The following is a 13,452-nucleotide window of genomic DNA, read 5'->3' as shown; positions in this document are numbered from 1 at the left end:
AGTGTAAATTCCCCTCAGCTAACTAAGACCAAATTCAGGACCGTATGATCACCCCTGACAACTGTGGCTTATGCATATACATTTAAACTGGCTGGTTTGGCTTCCAGAGCCAGAAGTTGCATAATTGATGTTGTCTCAGTAGGGAGAAGGAGAAGTTTTGGACCATCTCTTCTGGCTGAAGGATCCCTACCGTGGGAATTGCAGTTTGTACACTGTGCACGAAGAAAGAGTTGGTTGTCCTCTTTGACAGTGCTCAGGTAGCCTCTGCTCACCTCTTTTTGAAAGTTTCTGGACATTCTTTTCAGGGAACATGATCTACTAGAGGGGTGGTAATTTTAAATATCTGAAAGTCTCTAAAAATTGTCCTGAAAACAGGAAAAGTTAGTGTATGGTAGGTGGGTATAAGTCTGATGGCCACAAAAGAAGTAGATTCTCAGTGGGGCACAGACTATGTGACTATGTTGGGAATGTCATTTATTGCAACATGAAGGATCCAGTTTTTATTATCCCTTCATGGTGGGAAGCTTTCCTGAGTGGAGTTAAACACTTTCTGCGAAACAGTCAGAAGGGAAGAAATTGTCATTACAGCAAGACTATTTCTTTTTTTTTTTTCTAAAAATACATACAGACAAACAGATGCATATCAAACATATTAGGAAGGTTGCACATGGGGAGACGGGGAATAGAAATGGGGGGTGGGAATGAAAGAATATAAATGAGAGAGGGACTTTGTATGGATCAATGATAATAACTCAATCCTCTGTGTCTTTGACAAAGAAGAAGGAGAAGGAAGAGGAAGAAAAAGAAAGTGGGATAAAGGATCAGAAAGGGAGGAAAATAGAAAAAATTAGAGTATGACTGCATTTTTTGTTTTGTTGTTTTGTTGTTGCTAGGTTGGTTGGTTTGTTTTTTGTATTTTTCATATGTTTCGCCATGTTGGCCAGGCTGGTCTCGAACTCCTAGCCTCAAAGTGATCAACCCGCCTCGGCCTCCCAGAGTGCCAGGACTACAGGTGTGAGCCACCACGTCCAGCCCCCATACTGCGTCTGGCCTCCCTGGTAGATGTCCCAGACGGGGCAGCCGGGCAGAGGCACTCCTCAGATCCCAGACGGGGCGGCCGGGCACAGGCTCACCTCACTTCCCAGATGATGGGCGGCCCGGCAGAGCCGCTCCTCACATCCCAGATGGGGCTGCCAGACAGAGACGCTCCTCACTTCCCAGACCACGGGCGGCCGGGCAGAGGCGCTCCTCACATCCCAGAAGATCGATCGGCGGCTGGGAAGGGAAGGAAGGAAGGAAGGAAGGAAGGGAAGGAAGGAAGGAAAGAAGGAGGGAGGGAGGGGAGGGAGGGAGGGAGGGAGGGAGGGAGGGAGGGAGACTATTAGGAACTCTTAATGAAATTCAAGTCCTGGATGTGCTGCAGATGCATCCCAATAATCAGGGTGGCCTCAATACCCTGTCTGTCCTCTGTTGCACTTTTAGAAATGGCCTGCGACATTCACTGAGTGAGATGGAATTCTTCTTCAAATATCCTCATTGATTTCTGCGGATACCCTTTGGGTGACACTCTGGAAATCTTGGATGAAAGTTAGGAAGTAGAAAATAAAACCAAAGGCCACTGTCCATTCGCAGATCGCACTCACTAGGTGATATACACAATCCTTTTCTCTTGTATTCCACTCCAGCTTGGTTATGGAAATTCGTGAAGCACAGACAATCATGGGGATGACAGCTGCGCAAGAAACGGCAGCGATGAACATCCGTATGCGGCATGTCGAGAGACTGTTCCACTCGGGATATTACTTGTAAGATAGGATGGACTGTAGAAGCGTGTACACGACACCACAGACAAAGGCCGAAAAGGCACAGCAACTCCTCAAAATCGGCAAGCACATCCGAAACATGCACAATCAAGCACTAAAGACCAGGCCCGCAGGCTCACGCTTGTAATCCAGCACTTGGGGCCGAGCGGCATCACGGTCAGAGATCGAGACCGTGAACCTGTCCAAAAATACAAAAAAATTCCGGCGGGGCGGGCTACGAGAGGCTGAGCAAATGGTGACCCGGAGCAGTAGCCAATCGCCCACGCACTCCAGCCTCACAGAGCACCTGTCTCAAAAAAACACAAAAAAAAAAAAAAAAAAAGACACCAAGTTAAAAACAGGAGTGCTGAAATAGCAGGTTTGATTTTGCTTCTCTACGATTTTATATCTTGTGTACACCGTGGCTGCACCAAGAAATGCAGAGAAGTTTATCATCAATCCAAAAATACCACTCTCTGGAGGTGGTGTTCCTGTATCACGGATGTAGGGGAGGAAGGCGTTGACGTGCCCGGACAGCACGGCGACCATGTAGGAGATAATGAAGGCTGCTGTCGACCAGGTCACCAAGAGGCAGGGGACGAAAGCCATTCCCCTCAGGAAGCACAGCATCGCGCCGCCGACGGAGTGCTGCGTCCAGCGGGGCCGGGCGCCGGGTTGCTCCGGGCTGCCTGGAGGCGGCGGCCGGGCACTGACGGTCACGGACGGTGGGAGGGGAGGCTCCGCGAGGGCCGGGGCAGGCCAAGCCCCGGAGGGAGGGGAAGGGCGAGGAGCGGAGCGAGGCTGCTGGCGGCGAGGCTGCCGGCCAGAGTGGGTGGGGCGCGGGCTCCCCGGGCTTGTTGCGAAACGAGTGAAGTCACAAAGCGGCCCGGCAGGGTCGGAGGCGCGCGGCGGAGGGGACGCGGGGGGTCGGGTTCCTTTCGCTTTTGGTTCAGACGCCCGGCGGGGGCCGGGTTGGGAGCGGGCGGGCGGCGTGGGGTCACTGGCGAGGACGCCCGCTCTGGCATTCCCACCCTGGCCCTACCGGACTACTTCCAATATGAGTTTCCATTTCTGATGGGCCAAGTTTTACTGATAGGGTTGTAAATAACCTAAACAGAAGTATATTCTTGACATGGGGCCAAAGTCCAATTTTTTAAAAAAATTTAAGTTTCGGATTAATTATAGGAGGGAAACAGGACTTTTAGAAGGAAAGCTCCCTTCTAAAATATTTAAAGGAATAGTTATTAAATGTTTGCTGTCAGTCAAACACAGAGCAGTGGCTATGGGCTGAGACAAACACGTTGGAGAATTATTTTTTCTTCAGGGGCAGAAGACCTCAGGAGGTCAAAAATAACAGGATCAAGATGAGGGAGGTAGGGTAAGAAATCCTCTAGTTAGATGATGGAGAGTGTCAAAGTACAACAATAGATAGGATTGGTGGCAAAGAGGAAAAGGGTGCTGAAGCATCGAAATTAATCTCATTGCATAGTTTTGGGTAGAGAATGTCCAATTCTGTAGTTGGCAGCTTGTCTGTTGTCTTAGCTAAGCAGAAGCTGTCCTTGTCTGCAGCCAGCTTTTTGTTGCTGTTGCTGAGAATTTGTAAAAATCGTATTTGAAGTTTTCCAGTGGAATGGAATGCCTGGTAGTTAGGTGATGTCTGTCTGCAATGGGAAGCCCGAACTCAAGGCTCAGCACCTTAGTGTTTTTCTGCTGTGTTAGTTGTTGACAGTGCCTGGTAAGGGCTTTTGGGTGTCGAAGGCTGTCTTTGTCTAGATATCAGAACACCAGAACACCTAACCTCCAGGCTTTCAGGTGGCACAGAAGCTGCTTAAGTGGAGCCTAGCAGAGGTGACGACACAATAGTCTCAGATGTCTGTACTGAGTCCAAGGTCCCTGCTTCCAGGCAGCAAGGGCTTTAGCTGAACCTGGCTAGAACTTCTGTCTCTCTTAACCCCCTCTCCCCTACGTGCCTGTAGTGGAACAAAGTTGGGATTACTCACTCACTTCCTGGGAAATGTGGGGCATCTTGACATGCTTTTTCTTTCTCCTGTGTCCTCCTTGACTGCATTGGAAACTCTGTGGAGGCTGAGACTATGTCTAGTGCTGCTCCTTGAGTTTAGTGTTGCACCTGATTTAGAGTGGGTGGCAGAGGAGCTCAGAGAGTGCCCTTGAAATCATCAGCTGGACAAGGCCTGGAGGGATTTTAACCTTTTAAAGAGGGACTGGTTTCCTAGGAGAACCAAGGCACATGTCACTCCTTTCTCTAGAGGCCAAAGAGGCCAAAGGAAAAAGGCATAGGAAGAAATGAACACAGACTCGTCTATGGGAAAAATGAGGCTGAGGACTCCTGAGAGAGCAAATCCCAAACTAGAATCCTCCTTCCTGTGGTTTTCTAAGAATGGGAAGTTGAACTCCTATACCTGGACTGAGTTGGGAACGTGCAACTACATGGGGTGGGAGCTTCTAGAGACACAGTGAAGGCCCCGAGAAGGAAGGAGAGTCATAGTGCTGCCTTTTCCTGAACAATCGATGTTATAAGAAGAATCATTACAGTTCTCTCACCTGTTTTTCTTGCTCCCCCCTCCCCCCATCTTCCTTTTCTTCCATAAGAAGGGGTGGGATGGAGACAGGGAGGGAGCAAGGAGGAGAATGGTTAGGCGGGGGAATGAGGCACGGGGCAGGGAGTGGGGTCTGGGGCTAGTGGGAGAGAGCCTCGGGCAATAACCCTGCAAGATCCCTGAGCCTGTACTGATCCTCCCTCACCTTCCAAAGATCCGGGCAAGCAAAAACTGAAGGTCACGCTCCCCTGGCCTGAGAGGACTACACTCCCCCAACCCTGGAAGACACGCACCAAGGCCACAGGCTCCATTCTCTCCCCGGGCAATAGTCTCTCTCCTCTCCGACTTCTCTCCCTCCAAATCCATCTTCATTAGTAACTATAAACGTCAGAATCGGAGCCCTTGGAAGGCTGTGCCTAGATAAATAATGCTTTTCATATTTAATTTACGAGTAGTTCTGCAGCCTCTTTGGGGTGTGCTGGGTTAATTAAGAGCTGAATTAGAAGAAGCCGCCTCTCCCCAAGGAGACTCAATTAAAGTCTTTCTGACAAGAAAAGGAAAAGGAAAAGAAAAAGGAAAAGATGGTCGAAGAAGGAGGTCCACTGGGGAAAGTGTCCCTTCATTATGACTTTTAACTAGGGCTGGCTGGAGGGGAGCTCAGGGCGCTGTAGTTTAGCTTTTCCTTCCCTTTTTGTCTGGAGCGTCCCCCAGTCTCTGAATCAGGCAGTTCAAGTTAGTGGGAGGTGCAGGATACTGACCACGGTGAGCCAGGGCAGCTTTTCTGGCTGGCAAGGGGTTAACGCTCTCCGCCTCTCACCCCTGTAGCCTGGAAACTAGTCTGGAGCTGCTGGGAGTGGGATGTGGTTCTGGGGAGATGATGCCAGCCTCAGGCCAGGCTCATGGCTCTGAAATTCAAACCCCCATACCAAGTGCTTCTATCCCCAAACTCAGCCCCCTTTGCTGGGGCTGAGCAGGTGAGGGCTTCTTGGCTTGTGAATCCTGAGCATTTCATGGGCAGTCAATGAAATTCGCCTTCCCATGGGAGAGATTTTTCTCTTCCTCTGCCCTCCACTGGGAAGGCTGGGGCCCTGCTGCCAGGAGAGGCTGCTGTGGCAAGGGGTAGGGGGAGAAGGCTCCGCCCTGTTGGGGCTGCATCCCATCCTGTTCTCCCACCCCCCAATCCACACACACTTCAGGAGATCAGACTGCAGAACTTGAACAATGTGGTCTGCCCCTCCTCTTTATAGCTGAGGAGGCCAAGAACCTAAAGGGGGAAAGCAACATGGCCAAGGTCCTAGAGTGAGTTGGTTCAGAGATGAGGCCAGAATTCTAGGCTGCTGCCACCAACACACTCAAATGTGCATGTGTGTACAAACACATACATCTCAAATCCAACAGCCCCCGTATGCTCCTATGGGGAGAGACACCCACTGCATCACAAGCTGACTTGCTGTCCCTTGTTCATGCTCACCCATAAGGCAAGAGCCTCTCCACACACCTGGAGACCCTGTTACGTACATTGTTGTCACACAGAGTCTGTACACTTGCAGAGTGATAGATTCTGTCAGCACCTGCTATGTCCCCAGACAGAATCACTAAGTGCCAGACGATCTCAGGTTGTCTCCTGACCTCATTGCCACATGCTTACCCTCCTCACATAAACCGAGGGCTGGGAAGCAGTATCGCTGCTGAACATGAATGTGCACATGTACACACACACACACACACACACACAGCACAGGGCTCAAGTGCTCAAGTCCAGACTGCTCTTTTGTTGTACAGAAAGGATAGAGCACTCTTTATGACTGTCCCTCAGCATCCCAAGCAGTAATTGTAGACTGCAGCAAGTCTACAATGAACTTTCTTATTCTTGTGGAAAATAGCGAAAGTGAAGTGCATGGTGTCAGAGGGAAGCCCTCAGCGGAAGCAGGTGCAGGATGTCCCTCTAATCCGTGGGACTCTTGATTGAGAGGGGGCTGCTTGCTCCCTCATCCATCAAACTAGCCTTTATGACATCCTGTACTTTGAGGACCTGTTTCCCTCAAAGGGATCCTACAGCAACCCAGGCTGAAACCTGGCCTCTCCCTCTTTTTTTTTGAGACGGAGTCTCGCTCTGTCGCCCAGGCTGGAGTGCAGTGGTGCGATCTCGGCTCACTGCAAGCTCCGCCTCCCGGGTTCACGCCATTCTTCTGCCTCAGCCTCTCCGAGTAGCTGGGACTACAGGCGCCCGCCACCACGCCTGGCTAATTTTTTGTATTTTTAGTAGAGACGGGGTTTCACCGTGGTCTCGATCTCCTGACCTCGTGATCCGCCCGCCTCGGCCTCCCAAAGTGCTGGGATTACAAGCGTGAGCCACTGCGCCTGGCCAGCCTCTCCCTGTTTACCCTTGGTCACCTCTGCATCCTGTAGGAAGGGGCTGAGGCCTAAGTAGAAGCGGCAGAAATTCTTGTGGGGAAGGAAGCTTTTCCCATTCTCTTTCTGCATGCATCTTGTTTCTGATTTTTGGCTCATCTCTAGTTTCATAGCCAAATTCATGCCCATGGACAGATTTGGCTACTTTGGCTAGCCCCATGGAGCTTCTCCTGGAGCAGTTTTGTCCTTCCCCTTTGACACCTTTCAGATATTCACCTGGACAGATCCCCTGGGGTGATGGGCTGCCCAAAGCAGTGTGGGGGCCTTCAGTTCTGACTTCAGGGCTGGGTGGGCCTTGGGGGTCATCTTGCCCAACCCCCTCATGCATGGAAGAAAAGAGAGACTTGGCTGGTGCCACACAGCAGGTCCAGGGCAGACCAGACTGAGACCCAGGGCCCTGGGCACAATCAGCATCTTCTTTCTGCCACTATGCTCCACACATCATAGGGCTTTCTCTGCCATTGCCTTTGCTTTTCTTCTGCCATTGCTTCATCTTTATCTTTCATAGGTGGATCTTGCTTTATACAATGGATAAGTTCTTTTAAAAGTTATTTGTAAAGAGAGCTTTTGTACATCAAATCGTGTTGTGGAATATGTTGTCTTTTCAAGGGGGGGTTGCCTTTTATGCCCCTTGGTTTACAGAGCTGTAGTTTAAAAGGGGTCTATGTATTTGCTTTGATCCTCAAAAGAATCCTGGGAGACGGCAGTTGGGCAGCACAGGTTTCATTATTGAGATGAGGACATGGAGGCCCAGAGAGACAAAGTGCCTCCCGAGAGAGTGGAAGAGCTAAGTCTTAGCCCTGTCTACCCCACTCGATCACCGAATCCCACAGGAGACTAAACACTCAGTTTGGAAACTGGATCGCCTTGGTCTAGTTCTCTATTTTCCAAGGCATGTTCCCCAGCACATTGGTCCTGAGAAACCCACTGTGATGAAAGGGTTCCTTGGTCACATAAGGCTGGGCTGCGCTGCATGCTCTGCCTCCGTCTTGGAGGTTCACCGTGTGTATTAGCACATTAAAGGCCCTGGGAATTCTGCTATGGAAATCTGCTTAACTCTGCTTTTCCCAAACTTATTGGACCACAGAACCCTTTATTCCTGGTGACTTTTCTGTGGAACACACAGTGGGAAACATTGATCTCAGCGGGAAACATTGATCTACTTTGTTTTCTGTGTTAGTCTGGGTTTTTGCCCTCTTAGGTTGAAGTGAGGGCTGCTAACACCCATCTTCCTGCCACCCCCAGGCTTCTCTCCCTCTCTCCCCTGGGCATCCACAGTTTCCCTTATGCCCCAGGGCACAAGAATCTGTAGTTGTTTTCTCTGGCTCCTTAAGCAGAAGGGACAAGAGTAGGGAGGGCTCATGGTGAGGTTGGGCAGAGTGACCTGGACAAACTTAGTAGGCTAAGCGACACAAGACCAAGTGATACTGGAGCATGGAGAGGAAGTGGAGCCTGTACACACATGGAGGAGAGGCCCGGGTCAAGTCCACTGGCCCTGGTTGTCTGTTTGGGGTCTCTGGTTCCACCCATGGATCCCAGCACCCCCATGGCCTCCTTGGTCCTGCACACCCTCCCAGTGTCTGCCATCATTCTCTTTGGAGCCATTATTCATGTTTCAGGGGATGTCCCCTCATCCCACTACCATTCTTCTGGCTGCCTGGATTTTTATCTTTCACTTCTCTCTTGAAGGAACCTGGCTGAGGTTCTGTGAGAAGCCAGGCCTTCCCGTCACCTCCTCTCCTTTCGAGTACACTGTCTGCACCCTCCACCTGGGGTGGGGCCCGTCTATCGTGTCGGGTTCTTCGAGGCTCTGTTCAGGGTCGACGGCGATGGTACCTTACTCACAGTAGGGCCTTCCAGGCACCTACTGGATGAAGGGGGCAGTGCTCACTTTGTGCCCTCTCACAGTGTAGCCTCCAGAAGTGCCCCCAGTACTGACAATGCCATCTGTCCTTAGAGTGGAGGACAGGACGGGTTGCCCATCTTTTTCCACGCACTCTTTATGTGCCTCCTAAAGGCCAAACAGCCCTCATTGACCTGTCAGCCCTTAAAGTCAACCAGGGCACCGAAGGCTTCTTAAGGCAATGTCTGCCTGGGCCCTTCCTTGGTGGCCCACAGTTGGCTTTTTGAAGCCAAGGGCAGGAGTTTCCTTTCCCCTGATGACTTATAATGGTCTGTTTCCTCCCAGCCTAGTGCCTTCACAGCCCCGTAGCCTGTCTTCTAAACCCTCGGCCTGGCCATTCATTACAATGTGTAAGGGGGCAGCAAAGTGTTCTAGATGTGAGGTCAGACAGTTTGGCCTTGGGGAAGTCATGTTTTGTCTCTCTGAGCCCCAGGTTATGAATCCTCCAAATAAGGGAGACCAGTGCCTTCCTCATAGGGATCTAGTGAGGGTGAAATGCAGTCATAGATCCAAAAATACTTTATAAACTTTAATAAAATGCATGCAGCTTGTCAATTCCCCCACCTGAGAGTGGAGGAACCCACCTTCCAGGGTGTCAATGCAAATGAAATGACGGCACTTAGCCCATAACAGGTGCTTGGTAAAAGAGAATTTCTTTCCATCGTGGTTACAAAATCTTCCTCCCACTTGATGTCAGTTACTAGAATACCTGGGTCTCAGACACATCAGCCTCTGACCTGAGTCAGCCTCAAGCTTCTGCGCATCTTTGCCCAAAAGCATAATAAGATTCCCTCCCCGTTTCTGTCCTTCCAAAGCAAGAAATGATTACATTACCTCTACCATGGTGCCTGCCGTATAATCAGTGATTTGTGTGCTTCCCTGCCCCCTAGGACAATGGCCTCCATGGAGGAGGGATTGGGACCCTTTGCTGAGTGCTTCCTGTGTGTTGAGTGAATGAGTGATCCAGCGAAGAAACCAGTGTCTGCTTTGTAAACTAAAAGTAAAATTCTAAGCTCCCCAACTGACTGAACGGACCCCTGCCTTGGCCAAGGGGGTCCCTAGAAAAACCTTACAACTTTGTTTCTCACCATGACAGGACAGGAGGTCAGACACATCTGGTTGTATCCCCCTCCTTTTCAAACTTAGACACAACAACTGACAAGCATTAATGTGAAAATAGAGAACGTAAGACCGACAGAATCATTTTGGAAATAATATACCAAATTATAAACAGGACCCCAGGCAAGGGTAAGTCACACACTATCCATACTTAAAGAACAAACTATGTTCTAACGGCCACGAGGTTTTTTTCTCTAGCAGCTAAACAAGCACTGGCCTTGAGATAAGCAATATTACGACAATTACAGCTCATCACAGTTCACAGATGTTGATTGCCTGAGCCCCTATTCCACCATCCATAGCTACAGCTTTGATTGGACAAGAGGCTGATTTTGGTAACATTCTCCTGGTAAGGTGGCCACTGACCATGTACTGACTCTGGTCAGTTTATAGAGATTGTGCATTCACGCAATTTTGTGTCCTGAAAAGCCCCTCTGACCTATAGGGCCTAATGGTAATACACTTCCATATTAAATCTCCACCCCAATGCAAATAGAGGTCACTTGTAATATACATGTTTGTTCAATACACATGTGTCAGGGCCACTTTCATGAATACTCACAGCTCTTCCTCTTCCTGCAAACTGATGAATATTTATGTTCAGCCAACCCTTTCAGCATAAAACTCCTACCCCAACCTCTCCTTCTTTGAAATACCTGTCTCTGGTCTTGGCTGGAGGCTGTGCTTCCGAGCCCGTGGGATGGCCACCTTGCAGTTGTAACCCTTTACAAGAAATAAAGTCACCTTCTCCTTTTCCAAATTTACAGCTCTTGTTATTGTTATTTTATATTTTTAATGAACAGTTTTCTACCTGGACACCTTCTCAATCTGTCACTCGTGGGCCTCTCAGAGCCATACCCAAGGCTCTTCTCAGGGAAGCAGCCTGCGGACCTGCAGGCCCAGCGGGGTTTTTCTCGAGCCTTCTTCCTGCCTCACAGCCAAGTCTCACTGTCTGGGCCCTGTCCTCCGTCCCTCCCCGCCACCTCCTGCTAGAGTCTGTTTCTGTGCAAAGGGTGTGGCTCGAGGTCAGCACAGGGCAGCCAGCCCCCTCTGCAGGCAGCCCTTGGAGGTAAGGGCAAGGCAGTAGACTCACTGTAAGTTGGGGCCTCGGTGGGGCAGGACCACTCACGTTGGCATTTGGATCTGCACCTTTTCTCTGTCCCTGAAGAGAAAGGGCTGGCAGGCGGCATGGTGAGTAACCAGACAGGCTGTTTTGCAGCCCTGTGTACAAGGTTTCATTCCTAGGACAGGGAGAGTCTCTCCCCATCCAAGGCGCAGGCTGAGGTCCTCTATACAAAGGACAAAGGCTGGTGTTTGCTTTCCCATCATGCATGGGAGGGTTGGCGGGATGAGGCCAGAGCTCAAGTTCCTGGTGCCTGGCTTCAGGGTCCATTGGAAGATTTCTCTTGCTGGGTCACATTGACCTTGCACTGCGTGGTCACCTCCGCGATTCACTTGGTGGCTGCTTAGTGACCACCTGCTATGAGGAGCCCGGCCCTGAACCAGTCCCCGGGCTTAAGAGATGAGTGAACCAGAACTCTGATTTCAAGGAGCTCTCGCTCTAGTGGGAGAGGCAGGTGCGTAAACATATAAAGACACAAAACGGAGGTGGGCGGGGTGTAAAAAGCGAGGGGATGGATTCCATTTTCACTGGAGACAAAGCGGGAGAGGCACAGCTGGAATGAGATGCCAAAGCTGAGTAGCTGCTCAGCAACAGAGGAGCTTGAGATGGGGACAGCAGGCCTCAGTGGCTCCTCTAAAATGGATGGCAACAGCCCAGACTGTGGTACCTGGGGTGACATCAGGCGGGGTAGCCCGGGCCACCTTGAGAAAAGCGGTGGCCCAACAGCCCCACAGCCCTGACCAAGGGGGAGTCCTGTGGTGATGTCAGCATTAGCCCAGCAGAAGGACTGGTGCCAGGGCCACCTCTGAAAGCCACAGGCATCAAGTCAGTGTCAAAATGGCAGGTGGAGGGTGGGGCTTACAAAGGGTTTGTGCAGACTGTAGGGCTGCTTAGCATGTTAAATGGCACTTTGTCTGGGTTTGGTCTTCTGGGGAATTGTTGACCCATCAGCAGCCACTGAGGTCACTGTGCTGCCCCAGGGCGTGGGGATGGGGGCAGATCAGAAAGGAGGTCACCATGCCCTGCCTCGAAGGCGTGTGCCCGGAGAGCTCCCCCTCCTCCCTGCAGGAGGGGGGCCTAGAGTGAAGGGGCCAGGGGATTGTTGAGGGAGTGGTGAGAGCTGGCATTAGCTGAAAGGCTCTGGGAACTTCCCTCCAGCTTGGAGCGGGTCCTGTTCTCTGGCACCATGCGGAGATGCTGACAATTCCCTCTGCATGCCCTTAACATTTTCCCACTTGTCAGAGTTCACTTATTTTCATTTATTCCTTTCTGTGAGACACATTCGAAACAAGCGCCCGTACTTGTGGGGCTGTAGGATGTGTTTGTGTCCACCCCTGGCTTTGATGAGCCCTCTAATTTCTTTCCAGCCTGTCTGAGCACCCCCTCTCTCTGCATACTCCTGCTGAGGCCAACCCTATCCCTCATCTGCCGCCTGCAGCTCTCCCTGGGGACCAAAGTCTCCTCTCTCCGCCATTGTCCTCCACTCTCCACCTCTGGCTCCAAAGGCTTTGCACGTCTCCAAGCAAGACCTGGAGTGCCCTTCCAGGAACCCAGGATTTTTCTGTTTTTTTTTTTTTTTTTTTTTTTTTTTTTTTCAAGTTTGAGCAGAAGTATCACTGGTTGGCAGAGGGAGTCAATAATTGTGGGAACAGGGGCAGGAGCTGGCAGAGGGACCCTTCACAAGTGGTCTTGAAACCATAATAATAAAATAATAGCTAGTGGCAGGGTGCGGTGGCTCACGCCTGTAATCCCAGCACGTTGGGAGGCCAAGATGGGTGGATCGTTTGAGATCAGAAGTTCGAGACCAGCCTGGCCAACATGGTGAAACCCTGTCTCTACTAAAAATAACAAAAGTTAGCTGGGTGTGGTGGTATACACCTGTAATCCCAGCTATTCAGGAGGCTGAGGAAGGAGAATCATTTGAACCCAGGAGGCGGAGATTGCAGTGAGCCAAGATGGTGCCATTGCACTCTTGCCTGGGCAACAGAGCAAAACTCCGTCTAAAAAAAATTAAAAAATAAATAAAACAAAACAAAATAACAGCTAGTGTTTATTTAGTATCTGCCATGTGCGTGTTACTTTCTTAGAGGCTTTATTTACACATTTATCTCCCTTGCTCCTCTGAAGTACGTGCTATTACCTCCCCCATATCACCCCCATTTAAACCAGGCCCAGAGCGGGGGTGAGAAGAGCCAGTTGCTTCCCTCTTCCTTGTTAGGGGCTCCTCTTCCCCAAGGGGAGGGACTCTAAAGGTGAGCTAGGGCGCCCCTCTGCCTCCAGCCAGATTGACTTGGAAATCCATGTAGCAGGCCCAGGCCTTGGGTAAAAGCTGCTCCTCCTTCAGAAGGCCCTGGGTACCTTTCTCCAGGTCACCGTCAGAAAGTTGCTCCTGTGATCTAACTGAAACCTTCTGTATTAGGGTTCTCTAGAGGGACAGAACTAATAGGACAGATGCATATATCAAGAGGAGTTTATTAGGAGGGTTGACTCACACAATCAGAGGGTGAAGTCCCACAATAGGCCATCTGCAAGCTG

General features: G+C 50.6%; 1 pseudogene across 1 annotated transcript; it reads right to left on the bottom strand.

Annotated features, from left to right (window-relative positions):
* Positions 1-1,523: 1,523 nt before the first annotated feature.
* LOC115838626 lies at positions 1,524-2,711 on the bottom strand (annotated as a pseudogene). Its single transcript, XR_004033684.1, has 2 exons — positions 2,127-2,711; positions 1,524-1,937 (listed from the first exon to the last, which is right to left on the bottom strand). The product of XR_004033684.1 is annotated as a DNA damage-regulated autophagy modulator protein 1-like (transcript).
* Between the last annotated feature and the right edge of the window lie 10,741 nt (positions 2,712-13,452).

This window comes from Nomascus leucogenys, chromosome 15 (assembly GCF_006542625.1).
Source record: "Nomascus leucogenys isolate Asia chromosome 15, Asia_NLE_v1, whole genome shotgun sequence".
Lineage (NCBI taxonomy): Eukaryota > Metazoa > Chordata > Mammalia > Primates > Hylobatidae > Nomascus > Nomascus leucogenys.
Note: the sequence above shows the minus strand (reverse complement) of the source record. Positions and strands in the feature narration are given on the sequence as shown.